At 41.2% G+C, this 14,814-nt stretch overlaps 1 protein-coding gene across 1 annotated transcript in view; it reads right to left on the bottom strand.

The window, feature by feature from the left end:
* Positions 1-14,814, bottom strand: part of NELL1 (NEL-like 1 (chicken)) — a 295,750-nt gene that overhangs the window by 273,654 nt on the left and 7,282 nt on the right. The gene's annotated exons all lie outside the window — the stretch shown is intronic.

Below are 14,814 nucleotides of genomic sequence, written 5' to 3'. Positions count from 1 at the left end.
AGTTCACAACTGGTCAGCTACTGATTTTCTGACAGCATTTTTTATGGGATGCTGAGCCATTTGTGTCTGCTGTGAGCAGATTAAGTTGCTGTAAATAAGGTGTGCTGCAGTCAGATAAATAGGCTCCTAAATTCTGAGAAATCTCAGGCGCTGCCTCTCCCAACACAATTCACCAAGCTCCCATTTCAGTTTTTACCACTGACTCCGTTACCGCTTCTCCATCGTACATCAGAGGAAACCTGTCCTTGCACTGTGTAAGGCAGAGATGTATTATTGCTAATAATACTATAATGGCTGTGCTTCTGCCTGAGAAATAAATACACGACACGCTTGCAATCCACTATGGTTTCAGGGATTTCTCAGTTTAAACAAGCAAAGCGTGACAGCTCATGCAATATTTATTAAACTACAGTCTGACCAGGCAGATCCAGAAATACTTCAGTCTCGCTAATCCTGCTGATGGCCAAGCAACAGCATGCCTTCTCACATTTGATCTTCCAGGATTCAAATGCGCAGTCTCCCACCACATTCATTTTTATCTCATCCTTTTATTCACAATATTTCATCTCTACGAAAGATGATTAACCACAAAAGGGAGAAATCGCGGCATTTCACCTTCCCACCCCTTGCCATGTCTCTCATGCTGGGCCTTTGTCACACATTTGCAAGACCTGTGCCACTTGCGGCTCCTGGATGTCACAACCAATTAGAAGCCCGGTGCGCTTCTTTTCGAAAGGTTTACTTTGAAGCCAGAAATGCCAGCGCAAATTCTCAGCTGGTAGAAAACCATCTAACTCCACTGAATCCTGAGAATCCGGCCCAGCATGAATGCTGTAACAGACTGAGGAGTGATGAGATTTACAATTCAGAAATTCACTGCAGGAAAAAAAAAAAAAAAACAACCAACATTGTGTCATTAAATGAGGCTTTGCAGACAAAAAGAGGAGAGACTGGCTTGAAAAACAACCTGAAACTCAGAAACACAACTGCTGAGGGGAATGCCATGGACTGAAACCAAACTCCAAGGAAAACATATTCAAGCATGTTCTGTAATTGGGTGTCTCAATTTTTCCTGTGCAGCTTAAAGTCCTTCAAATAAGCCTACACACTCAGAATCCATAATGCACTTGCACTCTGAAAACTACAGCAAATTAGACATCAAAAATCACTAGTCATCATTTAAAAAAAAAAAAAAATCTTTGCTAGAGGCAAATTCACCCGATAAATATTGGGCGTTATATTTAATGCCCACTTTCCAGCAACAAACTATTTGTCTGTCCAATGCCACTTTTATCATAGCAGAGGATAGTTTCAAAGAACACAAATCATTTCCACTGTCATCAGAAAGTGGAATGAAGGAAGAAACAATTTAGAGAAGACCGGGTTTTATCTTTATCTACAAGATTTCATTATCTGTATAACTATCTTCCCCTACCAGGTGTTATAAATGCTATCTAGTTTCTTTAAAGAAAGCTGATGCAGGAGACGTGTATGTGTCCCATACACCAGTAAGTTCTCCAATACTCAGTTTGCTGCCTACACAAAACATCCACTGGCACCAAGTTCCAAGGCGCAACTAAGGCTCAAGAGACAAAATGTTCAAGAGCTGACAGTTCAAGATCATTATTCCTATTTTTAAGGTTAAGAATCTTAGTATCTTAAAAATTTTATATTTTTCTTTATTAAAGGTGTCACCATCACCGGAAATAAAATATAACTTATGAAAGCTTTAAAAAATTCTTTCACATGAAAGCATAGGCCATCCTGTCAGTGGAACACATATGGTAAAATTTCAGTTAAGCCTTGCAAAGTCCAACATTTTCTCATGATAGGGGGGATCCAGATATAAAGCCTTATCCCACCATCTAGCCACCAAATTTTATATAAAAACATAGGACTCCTTGGTCAGAATCATGAACGAATGATCAATGCACTATTTCAGTTAGAAACATACTTTGAAATACTGTGCTATACTCTACCACCTCTTCACAGGCACGAATACACCAAAACCACATGCAACACCTTATATTCATTCTCTGTTGATTAAAATCAGTAAGATGCACAGTGTTGAAATTGCAGAATCTTGGGTTCAAATCACTAGATAACAAACAGTATTCACATACTGCTTTGCAACACTGTGCGAGCATAATTTGTACAAAGGATGTTATATAACTAAGTTTTTAAAAATTAACACACTTCTAAGTATGATGTTATTTATTTGGAGCAGGTCTACTCATTACCAGCGCCTAGGAATACCCCCTATGACTAGAAAATTGAAAAACGAACTTGCAGATGCAAAAAAAATGCCTGTGGAAATGCTGTCCTTCGTAACTCGCCCTCAGTAACCACAACAAGGGGAGATTCCCAGTAATTCCGTGGTGAGATGGCAAATGCCACCTGATAGCCTGCGACTGGACTCATGATCTGAGGAGGCCACCGAGGCTCACAAGAGTCCAGGGGGCACATGACCTCGCATCACGGAGATGACAAACCTGCGGCAGTGCCCCTCCTCGCGCCGCACCGTCGCTGGGTATGTCATCCGTTTGTGTTTTGCTCGATTTCTGCAGAAAGTACCACACAAATGAACTGGGAGTACAACCCATTTAAAATAAGAGCTTTCTATTTTCAGGTTGATTTTCACACTTAAAAAAAAAAAAAAAGAAAAATTGAGAATACATACACCCTCTCGCCACAGGTGCCTGAAAGGGAAAATACTTTTTATGCTCTCTATAAAAATAACTGTCTGCTCGTAATGAAATGTTGTATTTCCTACATAATATAGAACAATATAGGTTTATACAGTAATCTTCAGTGAAACATCGCTTCATGCTTGAATGATAATGCAATCTCAGCAAAATAAATAAATAAACATAGGTACGACTTTCATATGCCCTTCTATGTGATTATATTTTCTTAATTTGAAATACTGACTGTCTGGAGGGGGTTTTTTAAACATACCAGAGTGTTTCCAAAATAAAACAAGCAAAAAACCCCAGCATACACAGTTATTTAAAAGTACAACAGATATAAATCATCTCAGGGCACCAAGTTAAGGCAACTTTCTACCTTCAGCAAAACAGAGAAGCAGAATGCACATCTACATCAGACAGAGCAGATTTGTTGCTTGATTTTAATTCCTTTTTTTTTTTTTTAAGCTGCAGGTCCAAGGAAGAAGTGTCAAACGCAAAGCACTGGTGCAGTTTGCCAGGACAGCCAAACCCATTTAGCTTCTGCCATCCCACATTTCCCTGCCCGGCACCAGCTCCTCCCATCCCCAAGGTCACCACTTTGCCTTCTCCTGGCTGCGTTGTCCCACATGAGCCCATTCAGACCTCAACCAGCACAGCCCTACCCAGCCAAAAGGAGAGGAACCGGCACCCAAGGATACATTTATTCACGGGCTTAAGCGGCCATGGCAAGACTGGCAGAGGAAGACCACGACACCCTGCTTAGCTGCAGCAAGCTCTTACACGCTCAGCCACCTTGATGAGTCTTACCCGCAACCGCAATTACCCATCATACTCACTTTCAGCAACTTCAAAATGAGCCTCAAATTTTTATTTTCGCATGGGTTTGTTTTCATTTCATCATAAGACCAGTCCAGATGAATGGCAGTGCTGTTCTGGGCCAATAGAGGGGCATTATACCTTCTGCATGTGAAACGTACAGGTATTTCAGTATACACTAACCCTAATGACAAACGGAATTGAAGTACAATAACTCAGGATTACAATCAGTCCTTACAAACCTGATTTAGGTCCTTCAGTTAAATCTTCCTGTGTGGATCCACTGTTCTATGCATCACCAGCTCTGGCAACTAAAAATTAAACGACTTTTTACAAGGGCATGTAGTGATAGGACCCAGAGGAACAGCTTCAAACTGGAAGAAGGTAGATTTAGGTTAGATATTAGGAAAAAATTTTTCACTTTGCGGGTGGTGAGGCACTGGAACAGGTTGCCCAGAGAAGCTGTGGCTGCCCCATCCCTGGAGGTGTTCAAGGCCAGGTTGGACGGGGCTTGGAGCAACCTGGGCTGGTGGAAAGCATCCCTGCACGTGGCAGGGGAATTGGAACTCGATGATCTTCAAGGTTCCTTCCAACCTAAACCATTCCATGATTCTATGAAAACCACAGGCTTTTGCCACTTGTAGCCCAGAACATGAGAGGCCCCAAATAAGAAAAAGGGACAAGTTGGCTTCAGCTCCATTAACAACAGTGTAAGAAAAGTATCACCACACAGAAGCAGACAAAAGGAGTTAGAGAAAGGAAAGAACTGTGCTTGGAAAGAAGACAAAGTTCTTGCCAAACTTACTTTGATGATAGTGTCAACAATCCGTGGTAAAAAAAAGGGAAGTACATGACCATTTGGGCTCAAATTTTAAGCCATGAAAAATATGCAGCGGTTCATACAAGCTGAATCCCAATCCTTCTGGGAAATTGCTGTTCTTTAATAGATGCTTCCGTTAGAGAAAAATACTAAAATTCCATTCTATATCAATTCATGTTTTCTAAAGCAACAGGTATGTTTCATCACCCACTAGCCTGCTTGAATACCTTTGCCTTTTACTTCCTTACATTGGTAGGAAACATACTGCAGAACACATTGCTTTATCGGTACCTTCAATCATTTTAAAGCTATTTGTTTCAACATGTTTTCAGGAGAACCTTTGCACAGTCACTCTGGAAAAGCAAGTAGAAATTAACCCTGCAATAACAGAGAATCTGGATTTCAGCTATGGCAATTAACGAATAAAATGTTACTGCATATTGGCTTTTACCTTGCTATGGGCAAAAACCTATAAAACCGAAATCTCTACTAAATAAATAAATAAAGCCAACCACAGCGCCCCATTTTAAGTCATCAGTTTTCCAAAAAGGGAACCAAGAGTGGAAGGAGGATCCAAAACTAGCAACTCTCAGTGGAGACAGTTTCTAAAAGTTGCTCAGGATGAAAACACACGACAGCATCACAAATGCCTTCAGCTCACTGAAGGCAGGCATTTCATCAAAGCCTCTGAGTCCAAGTGGGATTCAGTGCACAAACTCCTTTCTGCACACTGGTCCCACAAATCACCTTTTGAAGAACTGGTTAAAAAAAAAAAAAACAAAAAAACAACCACCCAAAACACTACTGGTGACAGATGTCCACTCCTTTCCGCTCCTCTAAAAGCACACAAGTCACAAACAGATCCAAAAGTTCACAGAAGGATGCTGACACCAACCAGTGGGATCTTCTCCAGAAAGAAGGCGTTTTACTGCCAAGCAGGGGAACACTTCAGGTAGTTGTCCCTCCCTGCCTAGCAAGGGCAAAATGCAGTTATCTGCAGATAGCACTGATCTTTTATTTTAAGCTGTGAGAAGAAAATTCACATGAATTTCTCCTTATATGCAAACAAACAAAAAGACTTTGCAATATGCTCCTGTCACAAGAATAGGCACAGAGCCACGTAGTTCTCTCAGAGCACTTTGGGTGCTCAATTTGCCTGACCCAAATTCATCCACCACGCCCGCCGCTTGCCTACACTGCTTCCAAGCAAGGTTTAAGCACAGGTTCTAGCAAGCTGTGGGGTACTGCCAAGGGAAAATACACACAAGCTTCCATTAAAATCCTGAACAGGCACCAGCCTGCTCTCCGAGGCCCCCTGCAATGGCACAGTGGGGACCAGCACCCCAGCGAGAGGGGCGAAAACACCTCACCCTTATCTTCAAGGCTACGCTACCTACTAAAGAAGGCACAATGTTTTCTCATCTTTGCTTCTAGGTATTCTCACTGGTAGGAAAAGACATTGTAAATGCTTTTGCCTTGCTAGCTCCGCTCGGAGTCAGTAATAAACAGTAGGAAATCACGTTCAACAGCACAGCTTTCTAAATTACGATTATTCATTATAAATCACTTTTTACATGTTGCTTCAAACACTGCTTCTCAAGAATAAGATCCGTCTGCAGTGAAATGCTTGGTGATTTTAATATGCAAACCTCCTACAGAGATGATGTCTCATTTTAATTATTGTTTCGGTTTAATGGGTTTTCATTAAATTAGAGGATGGAGCAATTACCGGGGTGAATAGCTAATGTTACAAAGGTAAGTTCCCATGACTATACAGCAAAAGCAGTTCTGCTAGAGAAGGTGGAAAAATAGCGTAATTCAATGTAAACTCTCCTTTTGCATGATGCACAACTACCCTGGCAATAAGTGTTCATATATTGCTGTCATTTTGATATACACACTTGTAAACTAATTTACAAGCAGGTCTCTCCTCAAAAAATTAATCTAGCATTTAAAATTTTATATATTTTTTTCATTCCTTTCAGGAAGCTATTGCAAACCCAATCCTAAAACTCCAGACACCAGGGACAGCAGAATTTTGAGTCACTAAAGAAATAAAGCAGAGACTAGTTATCAAATCACAGTTTCTCCCCAACCAATAATTTAGTTGATTTAGTGGCTTAATGTCGTAGTCTTCACTTCTTGAAAATTGGCCTGACTTGAGCACTAGCTAGAATGACCACACTCGTTAATTAAGTAGTTGTCAGAGAGTTTTGTTTGCTTTATCAGCATTTCAAACTGAATCATGGAAATGGTGTACTCTGCAACAAACAGAGCATCATTATCATCGCGTAATAGAATGGTTTAGGTTGGAAAGGACCTTGAAGATCATCGAGTTCCAACCCCCCCTGCCATGGGCAGGGACACCTCCCAGGCCTTGAACCCCCCCAGGGATGGGGCCTCAACCACCTCTCTGGGCAACCTGTGCTAGTGCCTCACCACCCTCATAGTGAAAACTTTCTTCGTAATGTTTAATCTAAACCTGCCCTCAGAGCAGCAGATACTGCACAAGACTTGGAAACGAATGCATGCCAAGAGAGAAGGTGGCCACCAGCCTTTCTCAAGCCCAAGGCAGCAAAAGGTGCCCTAGGTGACAGAGAAAGCACGGCGGCAGAAAGTTGTAGCAAAGCCTACACTGAGAAACTGCACATGGGTTTCATATCTCCAGGGCCCTTCCTTGTCTTTTCCACCCAAATGGACAGAATCACCACGGAAAGCGCTGGAGTCACTTCTCCAGCAGCAGGGAGATGAGCAGCAGGCCTGGGCACACGCACAGCGCAGCGACTGACGCCGTCTTCAAACCATTTGGCCATTACGGAGCAAAATCAGAACACCGGAGGAAGCCAAATGGCTTTTGTGACAGGCTCCCTGCTGAGAAGAGCAGCGATCGCCTTGCTGAGGCTACACATCACCCGTTACTCAAGGCAGCCACTTTAACTTGTTTCAAACATTTTAAGCGGCTACGGAGCTCAGGTTCGCCTTCTCGAGTAGGCCCTGCTGTTCCCTCAAGGCACTCGTGCTGAAATCAAGACTACTTACAAATGGTTGATCCCTCAAACGAAACGCTTGATAGAAATGTTCCAGAAGTTATACTACCACTAAGAGCACATAATCTGCTCTTAAATCATGAGTTAATCAAATTACATGCGTTGTTAGTTAATTGGTTCAGGAGTCACAAATTATAACATCTTTTCCACTGTTTATCTATATTAGATAAGGTATCGCATCACTGTGACTATAAAGATAGCTATTTGCAAATTTGGAAAATAATAACAACATTTTAACAGAAAGCGCACGGACTACACCAGCAACACCGTCGCATTTGAACAGAGCCAGTGGCAATGTATGCAACGTCAGGGAAAAAGCACTTAAGAAACATTACCGATATGCTGTCTGTTTCGCAGGAGTACTGTCCCCTTCAGGGATCTATTTTAAGAGTATATTAAATGCTAACAACACACAAAATAATGAGCCACCCAAACATACTATTTCTGTTCTGGCTTCATGCAAAAGCAAGCTAAGCATTTTTTCCCCTCCTCTTTTACAAAACATTTTCATCTATGCTCAAAGCCACAGACCCAAAAAATGAGAAGCGATTTTTAAAAAACTATAACACACTTAGTGTGCTTGTAATCTAGAAACAAAATTTAAGCTTTTTCAATAGAGAACGCGGAGAGATTGATCCATTTCTATTTTTAATCAATATGCAATAACTCTGATTTTTCATTTAGCACTCTTCCTTCATACAGGTAATAATAAATGCTGCTCATACTTTATGGCAACAGTATTAAAAATAAATAGTAATATGAAGTACTTCTGAAGTGCTTTAGGATTCTTAAGTTTAACATGATATGACAGATACAATCAACAAGTAACACATAACCTGGATTTTCAAAGAAATTTTAAGTGCTAGATTCCACTGAAGCAGGAGAAAAGCTGAATGCCTAAATTATTTTGACTCTATTGAAAATCACAATCTAACTTCAGTGAGGCCACACAGAAATCAGAATTTGCCTCCCTGGTGAAAACCTGCATTCTTAAATGAGTAAGTCAAAATACCAGATTTAAACAGTTCATTAACAGGAAAGTTTCAGCAAAACAGAAACCTCTGACTCAGTTTCTTCACTTGCAGAGAGAGGTTACAATGCCTAATGCTGTTTATGGCAGCTACACCAACACAAAGGTTTTAATTTCCAGTCCAGTAAAGCCTTTTATCACATGAATAATCCAACTAAAGGCAATGAAATTATCCGTAAAGTTCAAAGTAAGCATATGCTGAAGTGCTGTCTTGGTTCGAAAACTCCCAGTGACTCGACACTTTAAATAGTTTATTACTTTTAAAGTATTCAGCTCATTTATTACTAAAATCTTACGGTTTTTTCTTTATTCTCTATATATGATTTGTACGAGCAGTAAAAAAATGTGTTTCGTTAACTGATTCTCCCTTCTGTTTTCTTTCCCTCAGAAAAATCATTTCCATGTTATTGCTAAAGCAAATTAAATTCTGGGTGTCTGTTTTATTTATTAACTGCATGATAATAGCATGAGGCATGATACATTTGTCAAAGCCCTTCTCTACTGAAGTATAATTTCTGCTGTCAGCCTCTTTACGTTTCTATTCAATATTCCAGTTGTCTTTGTTTCTTGGAACACAAATAAGCACACATTTATATATTCTCCCAAAATATGTATAAATTCTATCTGTGAAGTGTTCCACACCCCACCCCAACAAAGAACCATAAATACAGCTAACATACTTAGTCATTCTCCGCAAGTTTTACATGAATTGAGAGATTTAAGAATTTTCAAAAATGTCACAATAATAACTGCTTTATCTTTTTACACCATAATTATGATTTGGAGCATTGCTTTTCTTATTTCACCCAAGCATACCACAACTCATGAATAAAATATGACAACTTTGATAGCATCCATTGCTGCGGGTTCATCCGTAACAGCAAACGTGCTTGGGGTACTAAGCGGTCCCTTTTGCTCCACAAGCCTTTGTTTCTGAAAATAAGCTTTTATTTAAATAGAACTGCCACATGTGCCCCCCTTTTTTACATTTCTTGCCGTTAGCAATAACACCAGCAATAATGTTTACTTTTTTTTTTTAATGACTACATTTTGAAACAATTAGTATGGCATAAAGCTAGAAAGGCAGAATATCCCATCTGAAAGCTGGTGCTCGCAAGACATCAAAAAACATTAAAAGCACTGCCAGCATCAGAGAACAAAAGGCTAACACAGAGGACCATGACTTGCCCAACTGTGGGCAATACTACTATATAAAAAAAAAAAAAACAACTTAATTTTGTTCTGGCTTCATAATTAATGACAATGAAGTAAACTGAAACAACTTGACTATTTCCCTGATAAGATCTTTGTACCTAACACCGCACAGAGTCCTCCTACCACAACTTGTCAGTAGTTTCCCTTAAAAGGAAGGCCTGAGATAAAGTGCAGTAAACATGAGGTTTCCAAATCATCAGCATTTACCACACTGTTCTACAAATATCATGTTTTAAGGCTGTGCTGCTTCATTTTCCAAACAGCACGATGAACATCCGTAGAGACCTCCGCAGAACACGAAAAATCATGACACACACACACAAACACCCCACTCTCCTCCCACACATCTTGGCTTCATTATTTTCCCCGGTTCCCAAGAATAGGCTTTAAAATTTCAACATTGTTATGCACAATGAGCCAAAGTGGTGAGAGAGAGAAGCAGAGGCAGGTCTGAATGCCATCTGTAGGTAGTCTTTCATCATAGAAGCAATGAGTATTTAACCTCCAAGATCCGGTTTTATACCTGTCGTGCCCTCAGAGCATCTTTGCTACCTTACAGTTTACAAAAGATTAAAAAAAAAAAAAAAGAAAAGAAAAGAAAGAAAAGAAAAAAGAAAGAAGGGGGGACACAACACAGAACTAAGCTTTACAACACAAACTTGTCTGCTGTAGGAGGTGTCTGTTCCCACTGATGCCAAATGGAAAAAAAAAAAAAAAAAAATCACAACTTGAGGGAGGAGTCACCCGTTTGTGCACGGGGAGGACAGACTCAGTAAAATAATCCACGCAGCTGCGGTGATCCTATACTATATTTTCCTATTTATAGCGCAGAGAACCAATGGGAAACTCAGCTGTGACTATGTAAGAGATGTTATCACACAAGTATGGAGGATGGGGGACAGACTGTCACGAGAGATTTTTAGGAAGCCAAAACACCAGTGCTCAGCTACAGGATTCATTGCTCCAAAATAGTGATTCACAGATCCCTGTTGTCAGAATTACAGAACCAACTTTACTCTTTCAGCAGGTATGCAACCTACAGAACTACTGATTTAGATGAATGGTTTAGTGGACATCAGGTGCCAAAACCAATTTTTTGTCCGTTCTATTAAGAAGTCTAATGTTCTGCATTTTATATCGTTGAATAGGCCACAAAAAGCAAGGCAATCACATGATATAATGCCATAAACCAGCACAGTATGACATGATTACTTCACACCATTTATGTGGCAAAAATGAAAAATAAGAAAAAAAATGTCCCCCTCGTGTCATTTATACACCCACACTGCAGGTGGCAAGATTAATCTAGAATTTGGCATAGAAGAAGGAGGTCGAGGCCTCAAGTAGCATCTAATTTTTATTCTTGATAGGTAGTTCAAGACAGCAGGGTTTTTCACCACAGGAAATGGTCCATGCCTGGCTCCTACATTAGGTCTGATTATATCTGCCTTTGTGTACTTTTTAAAAGTACAAAATCTTAAAACTAAAAAAAAACCAAACCACAAACACCAAAACCAACATTGTATGTGTTTAAATGTGTATGATAGTAATTTAAAATAACACCACTTCTTTTTAGGCTAAAGATGTAGCTCTGTTTATAAGTAATTTAATCAAGTAGGACGAGTATAAATATTCTTATCAAATGGATATTAACACATTTCTACTAAAATTGTTTAGAAAATTAAGAGATCCCTCATGGGCCCAAAACTAAACATAAAGGGCCACTTTGTTTCATTGCCTCCAGTGAGAAACCACTTCTTCAGCGTTGCTTTTCCCTCCCTCTGCATTTCAAGCAGTTTTAACTCAGCAGTGCCAAGTAATGCTCCAATTCTGCGCTCTTTTACCCCAGCATCCCTCCAGCGACCAGGACCTGCAGTAGGAGCAGGTGCAGGGACTTGTCCTGAGCTGGGGCAGGATTCTCCACCCAGGGATACTCAGCACTGGGCAGGGACTTGCCTCAAGCAGCAAACTCCAGTACCGACTCTGCTTCCCCCAGCTCTGACTAGCACACAGACCTGCTTGACAAGATGTCATAGAACGACCTTCTTACTCCAGTTTAATACTCGTTTACTAAGCAAGAAGTCAATAAAACCTGATTACCTGCAGTACGATATGACTTAAGAGTATGTTTGCCAACATCCTTTGCAGGAAAAAGACAAATTTTTGCTGTGTTTCTCTTGTGATTAAGATACAAGAAACTCAAACTGTTATTCTCACTTTTATCTAAATTGATTTACTTTCACTGTAAGGACCGAGATGCTCACACAGTGTGGAAGCACGCAACACTTAGTAGCAGTATCAGAAACTAATTTCTGCATCCCCCTCTCGGCCCACTGAAGAGCAGAGACCTTTTGTTTCCTTTCTGCTTATCTTCATTACAGGAATTTGTCAACAGGTTGCCAGAAGCGTTCGAGGTTTTTAGCATACTACAGAAATACTGAAGTGCTTCTCCCACTCCCCCCGCCTCCCCTTACCACCGTGGCAATGAAGATAGACAAGTAGCGCAATTATTGTCTCCCAGGAAAGCAAAAATAACTGCCAAGGACAGAGGCAATGTGTGCTCAGAATTCTTTTCTAATCATTATAGACATGACGGGAAACCCAAAAAAATGTCAAGTAACAGAAGGCGGTATGACAACATTCAGGATGGGAAAAAAAAAAGTAGAAATTGGTCACTGTTGTTTAATGTCATTGGATTTCTATTTCAGTCTACGCTTACTTGGGGGGGTGGGGGGTGTAGGGGTGTTTGAAACAAGAGATTATGGAACAAGAAACTCCATGAGGCTATACAAGTTACATCTTCATATCAATATACTGGATAAATTTTACTCCTAGACAGGGTTCTAATACAATTCAAATATTAAACAAGAGTGAAAACAGCCAACATTGGATGGGTAAACTCCTTCTGGGAACTGACAAAGTTAACAGCAGTTTATGTATCTTAAAAGCCTCAGTTCAGTAATTACGTCTCAAGTGATCTTTAATTTCTTTCATTGAAGATGATTCATCTCACTCATCCCTTCCTAAATTCATTGTATTCCAACTCCTGATCATTCCTCTCTTCTGAAAATGGTCAGTTTTGCAAAGGAAAGAAAACCACTTAGCCTAATGATTTCACTGGAAAAAAAATACATTGTGTACACAAAACACATTAAAACATTAGCTGTATTAAAAAAACAAATAGAAATGATAAGTTAGACAGATGTTAGGGTTAAAGTCTCACAGGCAAACCTTGCTCAACCCTCCGGGGATGCACATTCCAACACCATTCCTAATTGTTCTTAATTACAGGATCACACATGCACTTTCCAGAAGGCTCCTGTCGCAGTCAATGCACAAAGTAAAGAACAAAGAGCAAAAAATATTTACTTAACAAACAAGGATCTGAAGTATTGCTTTATTTTTATTATTCAAGGCTCACCTTAAATCTACTGTATTCAAATCCTTCTCTGAACACAGAACAGACCATGACCAAGTTAATTATTCCAGCACAGTATCCTAGACCTCTACAAATATTAATTAATTCTTTTCATACCACTGTTGTTAGAGAAAAGGGCATTAGTACTTCAACTTTACAGGTGAACAACCAAAGCACAGCAAAATTAAGGTTCTAAATCACTAATAATTAAAAAAAACCCACATATTATCCAACTTGTATCCTCCAAAAAAAACCCAACATTTGTTAAAAATTAGCACCCATCACTGATACTTTACAGCACTACCAAATCTGAACTTTCAGCGCCTTTCACTATTGCGCTGCCTCTACTGTAAGCTAACCTTTACCCAGTCCTACCCACCTAGTCCAAGACTGCAGTCTCCTGCCTGCTTCTCTCAACTCCTGTCCATGGCTCTCCCCTTACCACGCTCTTCATCCCTGCACCTCACTCCCTTCCAAGTCACAGTCTTTGTATCGTCTGTGTCACAGCTCCTCTGCCCAGCCACCACCGGCTTCCTTCTTGGCCTCCAGCTCCTCACCACAGCTGTTTCTCATCTCCTCCAAGTCTCAGATTCCTTGTCCTTCCCATCATGGTTAATCTCATCTGACTGCTTCTCACCACCCGCTACCTAGCACCAGCCTCTATCACTCCCTGGCTCTCAGGGGAGCCCGATCATCCCAACTATATTATTGTCACCTTACATACCCAGTCCCTGCCCCTAAATTTCCTGCTTTATTTCCCCTCTCCTTTCCACCTTCCACAGAGGTCTGGGAAGGAAAGGGGGAAAGCATGAGAAGCACTCAAGATCCCAAAAAGAGATCAAGACCTTGCTCTCCATCCTGCTGATGGACACAAGCCCAGAAACCAGCCCCACCAGAGAAGTCACACATTCCTCCATCCTCTTTGGTGCAGCCAGCCCAGCCGTTGATATCTTATTTTAACTTTTATTTTAGCAATGCTTTACAGAGCAGCTCTGAGAAAGGGCTGAAAGCATAAAGAGAATTCTGTAGCGGTTCTCTAGGATGGTGGGCAGCTGCCATAGCTCCTAATGGCCAGGCTGGAGCTCGTAAAAGCAGGGGGACAAGGGACAAGCACAGAGGCCGGGCGAGGATCACGGTCTCCTCAAGGGAGCAGACAGGCCCTATTTCTCACCACCCCACAAACCTCCATCACGGGGGAAGACACACCCTGGCCTGGTGGCCACCATCTCAGCCGCAGGTGGAGACCCACCACCATGGGCGAGCAGAGGTGCCCATTCAGAGCCAGTGAGCCCTGCAAACAGATCGGCTTCAGGTAAACCATCAATTCTGCTGTCCCCCAGTGAGAGGAGGCCCTCAGAAGGGAGATCTCAGTGGAAAGAGAAGGACCAAAATTGAGCGCCAAGGAAGCAGCAATGCCAGAAATGTGACCGCACGATTAGGGCGAGAGGCTGACCCACACCTCAGGTGTAGACACTATTTTTGCTTCCACATACAAAGGCTTTTTATTTGATGACAGCTGCTTTTCCCTCACGAGGTCCCAGGAACCCCACACAGGCAACACGGCTTAAAACCCCGAATTCACCCCACCCCTGTGGCAACCGGCACAGTCCTGCACCACAGGGCACGTAACGGGGAAAAAAAAAATAAACAAAAAAACCCACCTCACTTGCTTTAAAATAAATAAAAGTTCATAAGTTTGAGGAGCTTGCAGAGTTTCCACAAAGATACACCCGTACGGGGTTGGCGAGGTGGCGGGTGCCTCTGTGAGGAGAGGCGGG

Source organism: Charadrius vociferus, unplaced genomic scaffold (genome assembly GCF_000708025.1).
Source record: "Charadrius vociferus isolate BGI_N301 unplaced genomic scaffold, ASM70802v2 scaffold115, whole genome shotgun sequence".
NCBI lineage: Eukaryota > Metazoa > Chordata > Aves > Charadriiformes > Charadriidae > Charadrius > Charadrius vociferus.
This window is presented reverse-complemented; position numbering and strand designations above follow the sequence as displayed.